We start from the raw sequence: 18,784 nt of genomic DNA on the forward strand, positions 1-18,784 counted from the left end.
TAAATGGTTAAATGGGAACAGACTAACAACTTAGGGGGGATCAGGGAAGGCTTCTTGTAGGAGAAGGAAGCCCATAAACTAAACCCAGAAGGGAGACTATTCTAGGGCAGGTGGCCAAAAATGATATAAGTTGATAGTTAATTATAAATTGTATCACTAGATTTTTCCAAAGAACATAATGCACACTGCAAAGTTTTCTAAAATTCAAACCTTGCTATATTTAATTGTAACAATTTACCTTTGTTTGATGAAAATAAATTTCACTAAAGAGATCCAAGCCCAGAGACAGGAGGTCCTGGGTCCAAATATGGCCTCAGACATTTCTTAGCTGTGTGACTCTGGGCAAGTTACTTAACTCTAATTGGCCAGTACTTAACCCCCTTTTCTGTCTTGGTACCAATACTTAATATCGATTCTAAAACAGAAGGTGAGAGTTTTAAAAATTTCACTATAAAAATAGTAATATACATTTACAAAATGCTTCTCCCTTTTCTGTTTTATCTTAAAAGGTAACAAAATAATACTATGCAACCCTTTCAGATAGACATGCAAGTCTGTAAACCTTACATACACAGTATCTCCTACTACTTAATTCCTTGACCAAGTGACCCTGGATTCCTTGCTGTTCCTCACACAAAACAACATTCTATCTGACTTTGAGACTTTTTGCTGTCTGTCCCCCTGTCCTGGTTATCAACATTTCAGTGTCCTTGTCTCAGCTAATATTCCCACCTTCTGCTGGGGTTTCCCTCTGTTAACTGTAGCTTATCCTGTACATATCTTATATGCACTTTTGTTTATATGTTGTCTGGGAAATCTTTGAGTAAGGTCTGACTTTTGCCTCTCTTTGTATCCCCAGGACCTTGCAGAGGGCCTGGCATATAGTGTGGGGTCAAATAAACACTAGTTGAGTGACTGGCATCAGGTGTGATTTTGTAAATTTCTGAAGGTACTTTAAAAAAAAAAGAAGAAATGGGAGAAGGGCTGTTTTTAAAAGATTCAAAGAAAAGCAACTAAAATACATTGTGTTTTTTTAGAGGACACAAATAAAACTAAAAATTCCTTAGTATATGGAATTCATTACCTCAATAAATGTGGTGGGAACTAAAAATATTAATAGATATATGTTCTCTCCCCTAAGAAAGCAATCTCCTTAAGGGCAGGAGCTGTTTGTTTTTAATTTGTATACTCTACTCCAAGGAAGGTTCCAAGCACACAGAAAGCACTTAAGGTTTGTTGATTAATTCATTGATAAAATCATGAATAACAATGGACCACTACTGAAACTGCCAACTCCTGCATAACATCAAGGTCAACCACACAACACAGGGTATTAATGAAATATGAAACACTGTCCTTGCTGGGACACTGTTAAAGATCCATTATTCATTTATTATATTTTCTCATTTATTAAAGCAGATTCTTAGGACCCTTATTTGGCACATTTCATATTTACTTTTTTCTACATGTCTACACTAATGGTGTCAAACTCAAATAGAAATGAGGGATGCTAATCCTAAAATAATGATACTTGAAGCTTCATATTGATGTTTTATTATATTTTTATTTATCTTGTTCAGGCTGGGCTCAGTTGCCAGTGGCATGAAGTACTGGCCATATGTATAACACTTTTGGTCTACACTTTATTACATTTTCAAAAACACAACTCTATCACTTTAATATACGTGAGTACATGTAAATGTATAATATATATATAAAGCATATATATATTCAAAAGAAGTAGAACCACATTATAAAGGTATAGTTTATGCTGCAGAATTTATTGCAGATAAATCCCCCTCTAAAATTACTGAGACTTTTCTATAATATTAAAGGGAAAATGGGACTCAAGAGTCAATCAAAGCTGTGGCACTTTAAGAGTAAAGATAAAAAAGGTCAAATGGTATGCTCCACTCGTGTATCTGTGTTACAACTGCAACTAGCTACTTTCTGACATAAATTAAATATAAAAAGAACATTTAGTTAAAAATCTAACAAAATACCATATCTGCTTCCCTTAGTGATTTTAACAGAGTATCAGTCTGACCATGTCACTCTCCTGTTCCACAAACCCTTCGGGCTCCTAGAATCAAATACCCTAGTCCCAGTTAACATTTAAAGCCCTTCACAACTGCCTGAGGGCAAGAATATTTCTCTCTTTTTTTTTTTGCCTTTGTATCCCAAGCACTTAGGATAATACCTGACACTAGCTCATTTTGAAGATGAGGAACTTTAGAAAACAGGGTTGATTTACCCAGGGTCACAGTTAGTTTCAGAGATTTGAACTCAAGAAGATGAGTCTCCCTTACTCACTGTTGGTGCTAAATAAAAATTTGATCACTGAAAAATTTCTTCTGTAGACTTACTGAAAAAAAAAAAAACTTACCAAAGTGACTACATCTGTTTTATAGTACCTTTTTATTAAAAAAAAAACACTTTATTTTCCCCAATTTCATGGAAAAATAATTTTTTAGTAAAAAAATTCTAAGTTCCAAATTCTTTCTCTACTTCCTTCTCTCCTCTCCCACTTCAAGACAGCAAGCAATTTGATATAGCTTATACATGTGCAATCACATATTTCTATATTAGTCATGCTGTGAAAGAAAACAAATCAAAAAAATCTAGCCAAAAAAAAGTGAAAAATAGTATATTTTTATCTGAATTCAGGCTCCATCAGATTTTTTTTCCTTTGGAAGTATATAGTATTTTTTATCATCAGCCCTTTGGGATTATTTAGGATCACTGTATTGCTGAGAATAGCTAAATCATACATAGCTGATCTTCATACAATATTTGTTGTTACTGTGTACAATGCTTTCCTAATTCTACTCCCTTAACTTTGCATCAGTTCATGTCATTTTTTTCTGAAACCATCCTAACTCATCATTTCTTATAGTACAGTAGTTTTACATTACAACCATATATCCACAACTTGTTTAACCGGTCCCCAATTGATGGGCATCCCCTCAATTTCCAATTCTTTTTGTTATCACACAAAAAAATTACTATAAATCATTCTGTAAAAATAGGTACCTTTCTCTTTCTTTGCTCTTTTTGGGATACAGATCTAGTAGTGCTATTGCAGGTCTGTTCTCCAGAATGGTTGTATCAGTTCACAACACCAGTGGTGCTTTAATGTTCCAATTTTCTCACCATCCCCTCCAACATTTTATCATTTACCTTTTCTGTCATATTAATCAATCTGAGGTGTATGCCTCAGAGTTGTTTTAATTTGCATTTCTCAAATTAATGATTTAGAACTTTTTTCATATAACTATAAATGACTTTGATTTCTCCATCTGAAAACTGCTTGTTCATATTCTTTGATTATTTTATCAATTGGGGAAGGATTTGCATTTTTATAAATCTGCCTCAGGTTCTCTATATATTAAGAAAGGTAGCAGCAATGCAATGACCCAGGACAATCCTAAGGGGCTTATGAGAAAGATCACTATCCATATCCAGAGAAGAAGTGTAGGAATAGAAATGCAGAAAAAAAAACATTTAATTGATCATAGGGTTTGATGGGGATATGATTGGGGATGATGACTTTAAATGATCACTCTATTGCAAATATTTATAATATGGAAATGGGTTTTGAACAATGATACACATAAAACCCAGTGGAACTGCTCATCAGCTCCAGAATGGGGAAGGAGGAGGGGAGGGAAAGAATATGGATCATGCAACCATGAAAAAATATTCTTAATTAAATTTATGGGAAGGAGGGAGGGAGGGAGGGAGGGAGGGAGGGAGGGAGGAAGGAAGGAAGGAAGGAAGGAAGCCTTTGTCTGAGACACTTGCCATAAAAATTTTCCCCAGCTTTTTGCTTTCCTTTTAATCTTGGCTGCATTAGTTTTGTTTGTGTAAACCTTTTTTAATATAATAAAAATTATCCATTTTACAACTCATAATGCCAACTCTTCTTTGGTCATAAATTTTTCCCTTTTCCATAGATATGACAGGTAAACTATTCCATATTCCCTAATTGCTTATGGCAGCACGCTTTATTTCTAAATCATATGCCCAGTTTGACCTTATCTTAGTATGCATTGTGAGATGTTGGTCTAAACCAGTCTTGGTGAAGTATTGGCATATATGTGTGCAGCCAGCTAGGGGAAGGGGGAAAGAACTGCTTTGTTCCCCCTGTTCCTAGCGCCCAAGAATAATTTGTGCCTGCCCCACCTCTGTCCATCCTCCCAAAGGGAGCATTTCTTCCCTCCACTCTCTAGGGCAATTCCACCCACCCCCACTCCCACAGCTCAAGTTGCAGTTTGGTCACATGAACCAGAAAACCTTTGCCAATGCTATTCCAACTTTCAGCCAAACTTTCTTCCAGTTTTCCCAGCAGATTTTGTCAAATAGTGAGTTCTTGTCTGAAAAGCTTAGACCTTTGGGTTTATCAAATACATTACTATGGTCATTTACTATTATGTATTGTATAACTAATCTATTTCACTGATCTACCACTCTACTTCTTAGCCAGTTACAAATTATTTTGATGATTGCTACTTTATGATACAGACATCTGGTATAGCTAAACCACCTTGACATTCTCCCTACCAATTAATTCCTTTGATAAACTTAACCTTCTGTTCTTTCAAATGAATTTTATTTTTTTCTCGTTCTTTAAAATAATTTTTGTTAGCTTCATATGACACTCAATAAGGAAATTAATTTACATGGAATTGTTGTTTTTAATTATATTGGTTCAGCCTACCCATGAGCAATTAATATTTTTCCAAATGTTTAAATTTTTCCTTTGTGTGAAGTGCTTTGTAATTGTTTTTATACAGAACCAAGATTTATCTTAGCAGTTGGTCTCTAAAGTATTTTATATCTGGCTATAGTTATTTTAAATAGAATTTTTCTCTCTCTTCTGGCTGGATTCTATTGTTGATTTATGTGGGTTTATTTTATATACTACATTACTGTCAAAGTTGCTAATTATTTCAACTAGTTTTTAGTTGGTTCTCTAAGAATAACATTATTATCATCTGCAAAGAATGACAGTTTTATTTCCTCATTGCCTATTCTTATTCCTTTAATTTCTTTTTTCTTCTCTTGTTGCTATAAATAGCATTTTTGTACAATTTATAGTCCCTTGGGGACAACAAGAAAAAAACAAAAACACTACACATATTATCAATGATGAATAAGATTTTCCTTTGCAACATATGCTTAATAATAGTTTTACAAACACATCTTTTACTCAAGAAGAGAATAAAACTTAAAATATAATTAAAAATACAAAGTGATATTTATTTGGGTATATGATTTGGGTTTTGATTTTATAAGATTACTCTCCTAAAAATTAATAATATGGAAATGGGTTTTGAGTGATAATACATATATAACCCAGTGGAATTGCTTGTCACCTCCAAGAGGTGGGAAGGAAAAGAGGAGGGATACAACATGAAACATGTAACCTTGTAAAACTTATGTGCAAATTTATTACTGGAATAGAGAAAATTATTTTAAAAATACAAAGTAACATTAATTTGAAAAAGTTTTATCAAATTTGGTTGGCAAAACTGAACCATCAATCTTGTCTTGGGCCAAATCCTAAATGTTTCAGATAATCAAAGGAAGATACAAACTCTTTTCAATCAATTGAAATTCTAAGGAAATATTTATCTGTGGAACTTTTCAAGGAACTGAAGGGGAATAATAAAAATAAAAATAGGTAAGTTGGGAACACCAAAAACAGTCAGCAAGTTCTTCTTAGCCAGTAAGCCACAGAAGAACAAATATGAAAACTTTGCAAAAATCAAATAAAAAGATGCTATATTTCAAGGGAAGACTGATGTTTCTAAAAGTAATTGATATTTTTACAAATAAGAAATTCAATTAATGAACACAATTAGAATTAGATACAAGAAAGAAGTCCTATGAGCTTTACTTCCTTGGCAATTTCCTAGAAATAAAATTTCTAATTTATTATTATTGCATATTGTATAATCTTTCATTTTAGAAAAGGGCCACTGAGATTATGGAGTAATGTCTTGATCATGCATACACTGGATTTAAAAGCTAAAAATTATCAGTCTTACTCTCTCTTCCAGTCATTTAAAGTCTAGTGCATAGATTGAAGGTGGTAGTGACACCAAATATAGTTATGCAGTCCTGAAAAAGGTTTGGCAAGCCCTTACACCAAAGGTACTAGTCTTCCCTGAAAAATCCATATACCTCTTGGGTAGGAGTTTAGTGGTGTAAGGGTTGTTCAGGGAGGCCTCTCACCAAGCTCTCATCTGTGGCTCTAAGAAACTGTGGCATGCACAGAGGCCACACTTCCATAAAACTGTCTGTAACAGAAGAGTTAAACTATGTTGAAGGTAACCAACAGGCCTTAAACCTTTTGGGACATTAAGAATATGTGAAAGCAAATGAAGACTTCTATGAAATGGGAAGAGAACACTATGTTCCAATGGCCATGAAGGCAGTAGAAGCAGGTACTGTGGAGTGATCAGAGCTCAGACAGACATCAAAATGAAGCAACCGTCATTCACTACATTCCAAGCCATCACCAGTCCTCTTGACTTTTGTCTTGCCACTGAACTTCAATGACTGGAAATATGAGGCTGATGACTTTGTAAAACTCTGCCTCACTTAAATCTAATTCATGCTAATTCATTCTAAGACATAACTTAGCAATATCATTTTGGTCCTCTTCAAGTAGGAAAGACAACAGCTTACCCAAAACATGAATCCCACTGATAACATTCCAGAAAAAGTCATTCAATCTTTGCTTTTAACATCTCTAGTGAAAGAGAATTCATCCTCCAAAATAAATGACTCAAATTTTTGGACTGCTCTAATTGTTAGGAAATGCTTTCTTAAGTTGAGCCTCCAATAACTTTGACCCATTTAGTTCTACCTTTTATACCCAAGCATAATAGCTGTAATACTTTTACAAAACTTTAAAGTCATCTCAAAACTAAATAGTTCCACTTCCTTCAATAGATACTTTCAAGAGCCTTCACTATTTTAGTCACCCTCCTTTGACACATTCCAAATCTGTTCTTCCTAAAATATTTTGCTTCATATTGGATTCAATATTCTACATATGATCAGACCAAGTTAGAATATGGAAATTATAGTTCTATTATCGTAACCTATGATTTCATCTGATCTTTTGGCTGCCCCACCACACAACTCATTGAGCTTTAAGTCTGCTAAAAACACCATGGTTTTCACTCACATGAACTGCTCTCTATTTACATGTTATCATAGGATTATATGTTTAAAGCAGAAAGCATCCTTAGTGGGTATGGTAGAAGCAATATTTAACCCCTCTCTCCATGCAAGTTAGGCTAATTTTTCTTGAAAAGGTATTAAGACTTTCCTCAGACTAGTGTGGCTCAGAGGACTAAAGGCTCAAACATCATTGCCTCATCTTCTGGGCCCAAGAAACTTTGAGGAGTTCCAGAGGCTTTCTGAAACTTGGTTAATGGATCACAATGTGTAACACAATTCTGGTAACTTAACTCAGCTAAATAGATTTAGAGTATTTTAAGTGGACACCATTTTTGAATATCCTTCTCTGCTATGGCTAAGTAAATCTCTTTTTTGGTGCTGCTGAATGTAGAACCTAAACTGCAAGGGAAATGGCCTCAGTAAATTCCAGCCCAGAAAAGAAGTGAACTATCAAATCCAATCCCCATATTTTATAAATTAAGGCAGTGAGGCCAAGGGAAATTAAGTACCTTGCTCAAGACAACCCAGCTAGTAAAAGAGATAGGATTTTAAAAGTAGGTCCTCTGACTCCAAAGTGAGTACTCTTTCCAATTAACTACTTCACATCTCCTCTATCTGGTATTTATGAAGTTACTTTGAACCCAAGAGCAAGACTTTAAATTTGCCCTAATTAAATTCATCATTCCAATCTAACCACACCTTTTTGAATCCCAATTCTGCCATCTAACTTTTTTTAGTTAATTTACCTTTACTAGCTTAATTCAATTCCTTGCAGAGTACCATGTTTATTAAATATTTTTACTATCACTTCCTTCATGTAAAGAGCCACATACTTGAATGAACTCTATTCAGAAGATAGGCATCAAAAACCTCCCTTCTCCACCTTGCTTATTGTTTCTTCTCCCCTCTCTCACCAGCAATGATTAAATTACATTTTCCTAACAATATTGGTAGTTCCAAGGAGATGAACTGGGGTAAATCTTATTTTATTAAATCTCTAACAGTATATCATTTGGATTATTTATATGGAACTTATCTAATTATAATTTTGTATCAAGACATCAAGGACATGTACCAGAATCCAATCTCTCCTATTTTAGGAAATGTCACATTGTACATAGGAGGTCCCAACCAATCATTGGCCAGTTCTGTTAGAACTACAAACTAACCTTAATGACCCCATAATAGTGAGGCTTACACTGTCTTATATTCAAGAGGGAAAAAATCACTAAACAGAATCCAGGTTCCTTTGAAAAAACTGGCTAAGAATACAGAAACCAAGTCAGATAAAAAGGCACAAATGGGCTGATATAATTCAGTTCATGTTCAGTGGATATACATAAAAATAGTCAGTCGCACTGGTCCTTTCTGCCTCCATACTATATTACATGTTCTTTCTTTCTTTAGGGAAAAGTGGTCAAGTCAGACTAGACTCCTTTATTTGACAAGCTATGATGGTAGGAAAACTAGGCCAAAAATTAACATCATCAAAATTCAAAAAACAAGATAAAACAGTGACACCACCAAAATTCAAATTGAATAACATTTAACTAAAAGCTTGCTTTTTGTTAAGGCACTGTGATAGGCCCTAAGGATAAAAAGATAGGGATGGTCCCTGTTTATTTTTCCATTATGCAAAAAACTTGTATGGAGTTTTAAATTTTTTTTCCTTAAGTGAACATTCTTACATTTCATTGGATTTTTAATTTTGATTGGCATGTCAGGTATAACTTGCAGATAATTTATTCATAAAAAATGACAGTCAACATCAAAAAGCTTTGCCCTGTTTGCTCAAATTTTAAAAGGAATAAAATGGATGGAAAAGACAATAGGCTAATTCTAAAATTCAAAATATTAATGTTGGGTGTTCTGAAAGCCAGTATTCTAAAGTTTACACTATTAATGTGACCCTAGAATTTGCTATAATTGATACACATCATTTGTAATAAAAGATCCATGCCTCTGTGCAGATTTTCCCAAGTCTAGAATAAACTCTGCCTCTTAGAATACTTTTATTTTCCCCAAGGCTATAAAGTACCTTCTTACATAAAGATATTTCCTGATCCCCACCTCCCAGATGCCAGTGCCTTCTCCTAAGAATTATTTTTAACCTTTTTTTATAATATGGCTACATATGTATATATCATTTCCTCCTGATACAGCAAGTGGAAGAGTGGAGAGATTACTGGGAATGGAGTCAGGAAGACTTGAGTTAAATTCAGCCTCAACCATTTTACTAGTTGTCTGACCTTGAAAAAGTATCTTAACCACTATTTGCCTCCATTTCCTCAACTGAAAAATGGGAATGATAGAACCTACCTCCTAAAATTCTTTATGAGGATTAAATGAGAGAATACAATAAAGCACTTAGAATAGTGCCTGGCATGTGGTGGAAATTAAATAAATTCTTATTCTCCCCACAGAAGGGCAACTGTTTCATTTTGTATCCAAGGCCAACAGCAGTACTGAGCAAGTAGGTAATTAGTAAACACTTGATTAAGAAAAGTGAAACGAATGTACATGTGATTCCAGAAAGCTGCCCTAAAAAGGTGAACTTGAAAAAAGCCCTAGTAAAATTGTTTGAAAAAAATGTTTTATGTTCTCAAAGCCCTGATCTTTAAAAAAAGTCACAAATATAGACTTTATGGGCTAACCAAAACTATAGTCTACCCTTGTACTTTGGCCTTCATTATTTTTTTAAATTATTTGATCTAAGGCTATGTAAACCTTAAAATTTCTTAGACTTATGAATGTTGGAAATTTCCCCATTGGGAAATTTCATACTTGAAAAAATTTCCTACTGATAGTAAGAACTCTATTGGAATATGAAACTCCTTGGCATGGGAGGATCCTTCTCCTCCCTACTTGAGACTACTTTAGGACAGAAACCTTTTGCTAAACAATGGAAAGGGCTTTGGCCTATGCTTAAACATAGAACAGGAAGTTCTTTGAGTCATGATTGATTTTAGAATTGATACAATAGAGATACTTGGAATGACAGAACCAGGTCTTGGAAACTACAATCTCCACCCTACTCAGAGTAACAGGATTTAGGAAGGGCTGCAGCAAAGATCAAGATTTAATTATTTGAGAATATGACCTTCCACAGACATGTGCAAAGGGGGCAGATCTCTGGGCGGTCCTGGGTTAAGCTAGAGCCACCATTGGCAGAGGGGAGAGATCGACAGTGATTGGTAGATGGGAGAACTGAGGGGAGGGAACTTAGATTTTTGGCTTAAAGATAGCGGGGTCTGAGGACTGGGGAGGTGGATGCTCTGAAGGAGGTCTGAGAGGTGAGAGGTCCTGGAGGGAGAGCTCCTGGAGAGGTCTTGAAGGAGGCTGTGGAAGGAGACCTCAGGAGGAGTCAGGAGGAGGATTCTCTGGAAACATTTCTTGAAAGGAGGCTCTCTTGAAGGTGGAGCCTGAGGTTGGCATGAGAAGCCTTACCTAGAGAAATCTTGGGTGAGTGATATAACCAACTGACTGATTTATCTCTTAGGACTGAGGTCTAGGCCTTATTGGCTTGAGGCCCTTCATTCTTATTCCTTTTTTACTTTCTCTCTTTTTCTATTGATTAATCAGTGTATTATAAATTAAATTTCTCTATAAAACCCAGTTGGCTTGGGCATATTCATAAATTGGGAATATATTCCCTGGCGACCATCTTATATTTATATAAAATCAAGACACAGTAGAAACATATTTCAGCGGTCATAATTGTTATATATTTCCCTTGCTCCCAAACATTTTAATTATCACAGCTATATGACTTCTTGCTAAACCAGATCTGATTTATTCCAAGTACATTATATGAAAATAATTTAAGAGATGAAACAACATTTAATTGTGGAAGTTGCTCCAAAATTCACTAACTAGAAAATAAAAAGATCTGCCATTCATTTTGTTAATGTGTATCAATCAAAAAATATAAGAAGAAAATAACTAATGCAAATCATTAACCTAGCTGGGAATGAATTTACTTGAATATGAATCAGGTATTCCCTTTATCCATTTTCCATTCTGTTCTTTTGAAAAGCTGTCTGTGATTAGGAGTGAGTTTGTAGGAAGTCTCCTACATAGTTCTTCTAATGGGTTCATATATGTTTTTTTCTAAAACGCAATATATGATAGTATTAACCCTCTATCATTTTCTGTTTAACAGGCCAAGCAGGTTTCCAAAGCCCTGTTAAAATATGGAAGCATTTTCTAACTATGGACATTTCTGTTTCATACCACCATCCTCAATGAGGAAGAAGTAGTTGTATAATCATAAAATTAGAGGGAGAAAGGACCTTAGAGAACATATCTAATCTCACTCCCTCATTTTACAAATGATAAAAAAAACCTGAAATCCAAAGAAGTCAAGTAATTTGCCTAAGGTTACACAAGTAGTAAATAACAGTCAACTTTAAGGACTCTGCCTATCCTAATACAAATGAAACACATTCTTCAATGGCAAAAAATCATATTCTCAAACCCATTTATTTCATGCACCTAAAGTTCAACTAAAAAAGAAACATTCTTCAGTATTACTCTCCTTTGATCAATGTAAACTTTCTGAAGCATGAAGATTTTTCTACCTCCAAAAATAATACAAGTAACAGCTTTCTAAACTATGTGGGTTAATAAGCACTTACAAAGTATGGATTTTGTGCTTAATGCTGTGAGAAATAAATGTTCAGTTGTTCTAGTCATATCTGACTCTTCATGACCACATTTAGAGTTCTCTCAGCAAAGCCACAGGAGTGGTTTGCCATTTCCTCCTCCACTTCATTTTACAGATGAGGAAACAGAAATATGCACGGTTAAGTGACGTGCCCAGGATCACACAGCTAATAAATGTCTGAGAAATAAATAAGGAATAAAATGGATCTCTACCCTTGAGGAATTTACAATCTATTAAGTGAGAAAAGTTATATATACTTGGAACAACATAGGTGGTTCATTTCCCTTTGAGAATACAGAGATATTCTAGATATACAGGATTTATACTACTATAATTTAGATTTCAAACTTTAAGTTGTTTACTCTCTTAAAATTGTTATATTACAAAATTGCTTCATTAAAATAATCATATGTAAGTGGGTAGGGATAGATTTCTTCTCATTCACACACAAATATGAATAAGCTTTACCATTATGCCCTAACACTAATATTGAGATTACATTGACACAGGATTTTATAAACAATTTTTTCAAACTACCAGCATAGGTAACTTTTGATGTTAAATGAATATTTTGAAGCAAAAGTTATCAACTTATTCTAGAATAAAAAATTGACGGTAAACATTTATTTTAGGTGATGATCATTTTAATTAGTTACTAAAGTGTTTGTTTATACATTAAAATGTCCTGCAAGAACAAATGCTAGATCTCTGTATATTCTAATATGAGTAGAGGGAATATTAAGGCTATCAAGTCATTCTATATACCATAAGCCATCAAAACTTTTTCATCATAAAAATGAATTTTCAAAACAATTCTTAATCCTTAAATTCTCAGTTATGACATTTTCTTTCTAAACCGTTTCTCTGTAGCTTCTCACTTCCATTAAAATAATGCCATAGTCAATATATCCAGGCCTAATATCTCCTCTAGGCTTCAGTTACACAATTATAAACAATTACCTCATGAGCATTGGGATTATGCTCCCCTTACAGGTCAAATTTAAAATGTTCGAAAATGAAATTATTCTCCCTCCCAAAAAAACACATGTCAAACCACTTTCCTATTAGTTCTAATGACATCATAATCTTACAAGTCACCTACATTAAATATAGGAGTTATCTTTTGATTCTTAACTAACCTACTCCATTTAGTTGCCAACTCGACTTCCACAGTATTGCTTTTATTCATCCACTCTCCCCTTCATACTGCCACCTTTTTGTTGGACTGCCTTCTATTCTCACTTCTTCCAATCTTTCACTCATAAAGTTGTCCAATTAATCTTTGTACATCTGAAAAAAACTTTAAGTTATAACCTATGTTGAGAAAATATCTAGATGTCCATGCTCTAACAGTGGAAAGAATGTGGGCTCTGAAGTCAGGGTTCACATCTCAGCTACATCCTGTATGTCCTTGGGGAGGTCACTTAATTTCTCTGCATCTCAAGTTTCCTCCCCTATAAAATAGGGGAGTTGGACTTCTGTCATCAAGGTCCAGTTTAAACATTGCATTTTCCATAAAGCTTTTCTTGATAATTCAAGATTTAAGTGTTTTTCTCTCCCCTTAAATTTAATAAGAGGGCTATTAGAATCTCTCTCTTCTCCTTTCTTTCAGACTCATGCCTATTCCCCACATATACCTGGCATTCCCTCCCTCAACATAGAGTATAAGTAACTTTATGGCAGTGACCATGCCACCTTTCCTCTTTGTAATTCTAGCTTCCAGCACAACTAGTGCCTTGTCCAGAGCAGGCATTACATGGGGACTTGTGGGGGCCATAGATCTATTAATAAAGGGCACTTATCAGTGAAGTTCTGAAGAGTCAGTCTTCCTTTCAGCACCACAGCTGATACAAATTCCAAACCAGAAGGTCACACCATAACAGTGTTAGTGCTATGTACTAAAGGCAGTCTATTACTTAAAAAAAAAAAAGACTGGATGAGACAGGAAGCAAAGATGGACAATAACTGGTCATCCCAAATAACAGACAATATCCTGTACAATCACAAAGTGCTGACTTGAAAGTGGAAAAATTAAGAGAAGCCAATGGCTAGTTGGTGACTGTTAATACTGATATTCAGTGGTCTATACTATATAGGAGGAATGATGACTAATTTCACAATGAATAAGATTGTCTTTGCCCTCCCAGATGGCACTAAGTGCATTTAAGGGCAATGGAGAAGAATATGAAAGTTGGGAGGTATTATTAGAATTATTATTAACAAGTTTAAAAAATATGAAGAGAGAGCAGCTGGGTGGCTCAGTAGATTGAGAGCCAGACCTAGAGATGGGGAGGTCCTGGGTTCAAATCTAGCCTCAGACACTTCCCAGCTGTGTGACACATCCCCATTGCCTAGCCCTTACTGCTCTTCTGCCTTGGAGCCAATACACAGAATTGATTCTGAGACAGAAGGTAAGGGTTTAAAAAAAAAAGTAATGGGGAAATAAGAGGAAAGGAGCTGGAAATTACTAAAAAGACCAAAAGATCTTTAAAGAATTCCTTCTGAAGGCGAGCATGTGTACCTTACTTGTCTAGGTAACAGTAATAGAGCCACCTACTCTCACCTGGAGAGGAATGTAAAACTAAATGCAACAATATTTTCTCTGCTTTTCCTGTACTACTAAAAAAAGACTGGAATAGAATCAGCCATAGTCTGATCTAATATATAATATAGTTAAGAGAGTGGTACCCAGTAATTAGATTTTTTAGAGTCCAGATTAGAAAAACATTTTCTTCCCCAAGGTGGCAATCTACTAAAATTTTCTTCTTTCTGTTCCTTCAATCCTACAAATTATTGCTAAAATCCAGACATGCCACAAAGGGGAAGTTGAGGGGGAAGAAATGAGTAAAAGTCTTAAAAGAAATATTTCAAGGACAAATTAATGAAGTGGGGTGGGAATGGAGGTTTGAGATGTTCTGGTTATATGGAATACACATGAGAAAAGGCACAATTTTATTTGCAAATAAAGCAACACTATCTTCATCTCACATGATCATTTAACCTAGTATTTATGTCTAGAATTGTCTGATAAAATGCTGTGGAATGCAGATTAATAAAGATTTATATATTTACTCAGCATAAATCACATTTTGCTTTTCAAAAACATTGCCCATTCTCAATATTGGCAAATCGTTTATACAGTATAAGCTGAACATGTCATTTCTGCTGCTAAGTATTCTTGTATTACAATTTTTTGTTAGAAAGAATAGTAGGGATGGTGCTTTGAAAATGCAAACTTTATTTTTAAAACTATTGTACTACATCATGTTGGAACATTATCATGTTTGACTAAAGAAAATTTACTTTTCTTCTGTCATAGCTCCAGGAAAATTAGTGTGTGAATTCTTTGACTATCCTATCTTGACACTAAAACCCCTTGTAGAACCTGTTATAACTACAATCAGTTTAGAAAATGATTCAAAATTCATTTACATATCACCTTTTCATACCAATACATAGAAACTAATTCAAATGAAACTAAAAAACACTGGACCCAGGAATAACCTCAAATACAGAGGGATGGATGACTGTCTTAGTGAGGATAGATATTATGAATATCCCTGATTAATAGGCTTAAGAAGAAAAGTGGATTTTAGTAAACTGCAGCAGCAATATAATAGGTGAGTATATGGATGGCTCTATCTTCAAAAATAAAAGTCTTAAAAGGAAAAATGTTCATAAAATTAAAATACTATCATAGTATCAAAAGTGTCTTGAGAATCTTCACAGAATAAAGGTTTTAGTCCTGAAAGTATTCTGAAATATCAATCCAATCTCCTTATGTCAGAGATAAGGAAATTCAGGACCAAAAAAAATACACAATTTACTCCAGGATCGCTCAAGCATATAGCTGATGGAAGAACCAGATTGCCTGATTCTCAGTTCAAATCCTTTAAACCAAGTCCAAAAGCTTTTGGTTATAATAGTGAATTTTGAACTGTATATATTTAGAGATGTAGTATCTTGCTTCTTGGACTTCCTGCCCTCAGACTTTAAGAACTATAATAATACAGAAATAGATCTCTTCAAACAACTACTAGTGATAAATATGGCCTACGAATGAAAAAGCTGGGGAAGGGGAAAACATTACACAAAATGAAAAAATTAAAATATTTTTAAACTCAATAACCTTTGGTAGAGTGGAAAGTTTTAGGAGAATGTGAAGTGCTTATCACTTACTAGACAGACTTATCTAGAATTATTTAGGAAAATTTCAAAGAAAATAGTAGAATGTCACTGACTAGGGAATATATAGTCTTTTACCACTAGAATTTACTAGATACTTTAACCAAGTTCTTCATTTTCTACATTGCTGGCATTTATATATCCTCCTAAGGTTTTCAAAACATTTCATAAATATTTTCTCTTTAATCCTCACATCAATTATGTAATTCTTCTTGTGAACTATTATCACAGTTTATAGAGGAGTTAACTAAGGCAAGACATTAAGTGACTTACCCTGGGTCACAAAGGCTAGGAAGTATCTGAGGTTAGACTTGAACTTGGGTCTTCCTAAATACTTCTGGTATTCTAACCATCTAGCAGCTTCAATTTTAACCCCATTTTAACTCAACTGTATCATCTTTCAGATTTGCATTCCCTCTTCCATTTAATACTTTTATACATTAAAAAAGAATGTTCAATTAACAGGCAGCTAGGTGGTGTGGTAGATTGCATGCCAATACTAAAGTGAAGAAGCCCTTTCTTCCCAAGTTCAAATCTGACCTCAAACATTTACTGTCTTTTTGATGGTGAAAAATCTCTTAATTCTGTTTGCCTCAGTTCCTTCTCTGTAAAATGAGAAATAAATGGCAGACTACTCCAGTATCTGTCACAAAAGTCAAACATCTGAAAAACAACTGAAAAACATTTGTTTCAGCTAGGTGGATATGTGGATGGAGTGGGAGGCCTGGATTCAGGAGGGCAGAGTTCAAATAAAGCCTCAGCCCCTAGCTGTATGATCCTGCAAGTCACCAACTTTATTTTTCTCAGTTTTCACAATTTTTCATCTTGGCCAAGAAAAACCCAAAAAAGGGTCACAAAGAGTCAGATGAGATTGAAACCTCTAAATGACATTTCAATTATATGTTAGATTCAAATTTTATAATAGTGTAAATGTCCAATCATTTCCTCTTGAAATATATTTGGAATAGCTTTAATGTTTCTAAATAATAATAAATACTGCATTGTAATCAGTAAAGAAAACATTAACAGAATCTCTCACATACATACATACATACATCTAACTTGAAGGTACTCAAAGTCATAATCTTAGTCCAGGAATATTCATACCCCCAGTTAGGTACCAAAAAAAAAAAAAAAGCTACCCTGATTAGAAAGGAATCTTCCTAGCTGCTGAGTTATGGTGTGGTACCAGTGGTACTTGAGAGGCAGCTTGCGGTATAAAATAAAAAACGTTCTTTGAAACCAAGAAGACTTTACTTCAATAGCACCTACCACCTCTAACATCTGGCTGTGATCCAAAGCAAGCCATTTAATGTCTAAATGCCCTAGGCAACTCTCTAAGATAATAAATTATAGAGAAGGTTCTCATCAAGACATATCTCACCTAGGAGTTGCCTATATCAATGAAACACAGTTCCATGTTCCTGTGCCCTAAGAAGTATGATAATGAGATATAGAGAGAACTGCTGATTAAGAATTAAGCAGCCCCTTCGTCTTTTTATTGCGTGAGTAACCTCAGTTTTCCTCCCTATAAAGAAAGGCACTAGCCAAAAGTAAAGGAAAACTCTGAAAGCCTTACTCTAATCAATGCAATGGCCAATAAGAAATTGAGAAGATTGATGACAAGGCCCACCTGCCACTGAGAGGAAGGGCACATGCAGAAAGAAAAATAATCAGGCATAGTTGATACGTTGGTTTCTTTCTCATGTGTATAACTATTTCTTAAGCATAAGGAAAGATTTTTTGGGTGGAGGAAGAGCACTGGCAGGTAATGAAAGTGAAGTGAAAAAAGTACCAATGAAACTTAAAAAAATACACAGAAGAGAGAAGGAAGTTCAGAAGGGGGCAAAGGGAAGTTGAGTATTTTTGTTACTATCATGTTAAATTTAACATACACTTTAAACCATATAATAGAGGGCTAGTTTCCTGTTCTTTTCTGTTCCTGACTGAATTGTTTATGCTTGTTCATGTTAAGTTCATAATGAAAAACCTTTTAATCAAAAAGGAAGATGAAAGGGCTGATCTAAATCTCTGAATTTCTTCTACCTTTAATATTCTAAACTTATAAATCCAGATTCCTATAAAATGTATAAGAAAATTAATGATATTGATTACCAGACAGTATACTGAGTAATACTTAGTTTGCCAGTCTCTTGGTGAGAATTAAAATATGCACTATGTCTTTCATTAGTGGAAAATAAAGATAATAGAACTGTGAATTACATTTAAAGAACATGAGAAGTATAAAGTCGAATGTATCTGGTTCAGCATTAATATGAAATCTATCATTATTTCCTTTCCTTATGCATAGATACAATAAACAAAAGGGAAGATTGTCATTTATACGGCATACTCTAAACTAGATGAAAGAAATCATTCGTTTTTATAAAGCAATTGACAAAGCAAAGGCTTATCTATAAGAAACCAATTTCAAACAGCAAAAAACGTCACAAAGGTCAACTAAGCACTGGAGTTATGTTACCTTAGGTCAGATCTTTTTTTTTTCCAACCACTCAGATAAACCTAGGGACTGAGTGTAATGTCAGCAGCTTATATGAATAGGTAAGTAAAAGCTAATTTTGAGACAGACTTCCCTTTAAATAGTCACTGCAACATACCAGGTGAGCCTTAAGGAAAATTCACACACAACACCTGCCAACCGCAGCCGCACCCCCTCCTCGTCCCCCACCACATACACTCTTTCCACCTCTTCCTTGACAACAAGATGCAGACATA

The 18,784-nt window shown here is 34.5% G+C and overlaps 1 protein-coding gene across 5 annotated transcripts in view; it reads right to left on the bottom strand.

Annotated features, from left to right (window-relative positions):
- FAM3C (FAM3 metabolism regulating signaling molecule C) overlaps positions 1-18,784 on the bottom strand; it is a 65,720-nt gene that overhangs the window by 46,257 nt on the left and 679 nt on the right. The window contains exon 1 of one of the 5 annotated variants that reach the window (XM_056799633.1): positions 18,745-18,763. The exons of the other annotated variants lie outside the window; for them this stretch is intronic. The gene's annotated coding sequence lies outside the window, so the exon portion shown is untranslated. Of the gene's footprint in view, positions 1-18,744; positions 18,764-18,784 lie in introns of those variants that run through there. 5 annotated transcript variants of the gene reach the window in all.

This window comes from Monodelphis domestica, chromosome 5, assembly GCF_027887165.1.
Source record: "Monodelphis domestica isolate mMonDom1 chromosome 5, mMonDom1.pri, whole genome shotgun sequence".
NCBI classification, from domain to species: Eukaryota; Metazoa; Chordata; class Mammalia; order Didelphimorphia; family Didelphidae; genus Monodelphis; species Monodelphis domestica.